Source organism: Accipiter gentilis, chromosome 15 (genome assembly GCF_929443795.1).
Source record: "Accipiter gentilis chromosome 15, bAccGen1.1, whole genome shotgun sequence".
Taxonomy (NCBI): domain Eukaryota; kingdom Metazoa; phylum Chordata; class Aves; order Accipitriformes; family Accipitridae; genus Astur; species Astur gentilis.
The window spans coordinates 5675046-5679080 of NC_064894.1; positions in this window are offsets into that span (position 1 = coordinate 5675046).

Below are 4035 nucleotides of genomic sequence, written 5' to 3' on the forward strand. Positions count from 1 at the left end.
TTGTTTCTAACTCTAACTAGAAAACAGTTTTCATGAAGGATAATTGCCTGCTAGAGCAAATATATTGAAGTCCTTCAATCATTACAATCCCTATCCTCCAAATATGCAGGCAACTCTTACAGTTCTATCAGATTCCATGGAATAAGCTACATGTGTTACTATAAATAAACTGCAAAATTCCAGTAAAATCAACTGGGAAAAAAACCCAACCCATCTAGTGAAGTATCTAATCTCAGCAGTAGAAGGTTTTTCTTATTAAAAAATTTCTTTAAAAATTCAGACTCACATTTGTATGCTACCTACCAGAGCTGAAGAATGTCAAGAGGATTTATCTTTTGTATGTGGAAAATCACTGACTGATGGATAATATAAATGACTGGTTGAGAACTGAATTCTGAAGTAGATGCTATTATACACTCTGTGCCAGCTGAGTGCTGCTGTATCTTATTATTACCTAAGAGTCACATTTTTTTATTTTAACAAAAACAAAACCTTCCATTATTTTGATTACAGTTGATAATCAAACCACTAGCAGAACATGTTTTCATCAAAATAGTGTAGCTCTCTTTAAACGCTTTGTGAAGTCTTGTCTTTTTTTACTGAAATTTCACTTATGTGAGGAAAAACCAGGATGAAAGGCTCTGGCAATGTCAAAATAGCTCATTTTGACATCTTTAAATGAAAGTCTTATACTTTTCTTTTTGAAATGGCTTTTTACTTTGATTTTTGTGTTTCATACAGACATATGTGAAATGTGTAAAAAATCTAAATTGGAAAAAAATTGGTCCATCTGTAACTAGATATTTTTCATTTTGCAGAACACTTTAATACTGACGTTTTCTCGAACTGGGATAAAAATGTCTCTAGAAAACTCAAAGTTCTGGAAGCATTTTTATTCTCCATAGAGTTCTAGATTTGCTTTAAGTTATGGACCAGACAAGTTAGCAGAGTAACAATTTAAATGGCCTGTAATTACTCTCTACACTGATGTCTACCCTGGACTTGTGAACAAACACGAAAGCTTTAAGAGAAGCAGCTATCCAAGCACTTTGGGGGCATTAATTGGCAATTCAGAGACAAGCAATTCTCTCTGGTGATTCCATTCTGCAAATTTTCGAGGAGTAGAGCCGAGACAGAGGAGCCACATCCTCTGAGTGTTTCCTTCAAACAACCAGCATCCACCTTTGTATGACGGAGGTGTTCTTTTGGAGAAAAGGAAAATTAACCCTTTGAAACTTGAGAAAGGTTCAAGCCTTGCTTTTACCTTTCAAGATTTCCTGCAAACCATGCAATGGTCTTTGGCTGGTGCAAAATGGGGCTTAGCTGTCTCAGAGTGGTTCTCCATGGTTCTCCCCCAAGTTGTCCTTGAGACAGCAGAGAAATGGAAGCAGAAATAGGTGAAATTTAAGGATGTCATTCTTAAAATAGAGGAAAAATAAACAAATGTCTTAAGCTTTGGGATGGCAAGATTACAACATTCAGAGTTAGCATAGTGGATTTGCCAGGGACCAGACTTCCCAAAGTGACCAAGGTCCACTGGCTCCTTGGCCACAGTAACGGCAGGTTTTGGTCCAAGCTGCCACCAAGCCTGGTCCTGTTTTGCAGCTGGCTTCGGCTAAGATTACATGGGCCTTGTAGTGCCCAGACAAGGTCTGATGGTGCCCAGAAGGAAGGGAGACGAAAAGCTGCCTGCTCAGCTGCTGGCACGACCCGCCACCTCGCCTCTCCCAAACGACAGCGAGTACGACAGAGCTGGTGACAGAGCAGCTCCAAGCACAGTTTTAAGTTTTTTACCATCGCGATCACCTACAGTGTGGTTGGGGAACGCATTTGGTGTCCCCACCCTGAACCTTTTCAGGGGTGCTTCTGTGGAAGCACTTCTGAGTCAGCACAGTCCAGCACAGACCACGGCCAACAAGATGAGAGAAGCAGGGTGTAGATATTCTGCTTGATGTTGCGGTTTCGCCCTCCTAGACCTACATCCACAGCCAGCAATGGCTGGGATGTGCAGCATCTAAAAATGAGAAGCAGACTTGCACGTTTCCCAGCTGTTAAAAAGTTGCCCCCCCGTGCCGTCCCTCTTGCAGCTGCTCACGTTCGCGGTGAATGGGCAAGGGAAGGAGACGACACGCCAGGGTAGGACAAGCAGCAAGGCTTTTGGAGGTGATGAGTGACAGGCAATGCTACCGCTGGGGCATTTCTCACAGGAAAGAGAACGGCTCGGGCGGCTCTGCCTCCCCAAATGAAGCTCCTCATCAGGGGAAATAGAAGTTGTTGATGTGCTGAGCGTGTCAGCACCCACCGCAGGGTTTCCAAAAGTGAGCTGTGGTTGTGCAAGCCTCTGTGCCCTTCTGTCTTCAGAGAACAAGCAGATAGTCAGGACTTGTTGAAAATCCCTAAAGCTGGGGAGGTGGGATAAATCCAGGCTTGCACGGTGCTGGTTTGTAATGTGAGTCTTCCCGTTTCTGTCCTCAGAGTGGTTTATCCTCAGGCTGAGTATCAGCTTACCAGTGGGAAAACCAGAATGATTTAAAATGTGTTATGTAAAAACAAATACATAAACAAATTGAGATAATCTCTATGTTTTCCTTGGTTTCTGTTCATTATGAAGTATATGGCCAATTTCTTTCCTTTTGCTATTTTTCCCAATAACCTAGCTAAGTAAACACAGTTCTGACAGTATTTACAATATGATAATACATACACATAAGCTCTTGCATCAATAATTTAAGCAACCTTTATAAAACACAATAAAAAAACTACCAAGTAAGTGAAATGTCTGTCTTTTCCCTTTTTTGGGGTGGGGGTGAGTGGAATTCATACTGTTTGGGTGGTGCAGGTAAATTCCACTTTAGAAGGAGTTTATAGTACTGTGGTGAAGACTATCAGGAGAACCAATTAAAAACTTTTACATGATTTGCTGTTTATAGTAGTCCTGCTATATTATAATAATAACGCTCAGGTATTGGAAACATTTCCCACATGACGCTGTAAATGTAGTTGAATTCTGACTTTCAGTAATCTTTCTCTAACATCAAGCCTTACTGGAGCAAATGTGGGGAGAGGCTACAAACTGTGTCTGTGTACAACTCATTCCATGTTTGGCTTTGATTTTTAATCCTGTGCAGCTCTACCAGAGCAATACAAACAAACTGCACTATGGGTGATTATACAGACTACATTTAGAGCTAGACCTCCAGAGGTGAAAAGCTGGAGAAATATCCCATTGGATTGACAGGTCTGTGCTCAGAGAACTCTAAATCTGCCCGTCTCTCATAAATGTAACTACTGACTTAGGAAAGAATACCGAGTCACTGGAAAAATAAACATGAAAGAAGATATTTTAAGTTATAGGTACTACATACTTTGTTACACTATACATGAACTGTGGTTTGAGGTTTGGAACAAAAGCAGTGGCTCAATAATATCTCCATAATAATAATAACCTTGTATCCCAGTAGTCTGCCAATAAACTGTGGCCAGAAACGAGTCCCCAGGTCCATATTCTCAGCTGGCTGCACGGTCAGAGGTGCTGCGTAGCCAATAGTTCCTACTGACTTACTGAAAGTTAATGTTCCCTTGTTGTTCATAGGAATTTGGATTTAGTATATAATTTAAGGCAGCCAAAGCAGAAGGCAGCTTCTGAGCATCCGCGGCAGAGTAAACTAACAGGGCCAGCCGCTCGCCAAAACCCAAGAGCCCGACCCTGAGCCAGAGGCACGTTCTCCCACATCCCTTGACACCTCGTGTAATGTACGTGGGGATTTGATCCCACGTCCCCAAAACGGCGCGACTGGCGAATCCCCCCGCCTCTCACGGCTCAAATCCATCCTGCCATGTGAGTGATGGGAAAAGGGGCGGAGAGCAAAGCGGTGGAGGATCCTTGGTCTGTTCACATATCAACAAAGTGCTCGAAGGCTTTCAAATATTATATTAAACTAGTCAATAAGTAGATAAATTACCTTGGTGGAGAGGGGAAGGGAATGTCAACATCCACTGGAGGAGAGAGGAATAGCAGTCAAATGAGCCCACAGT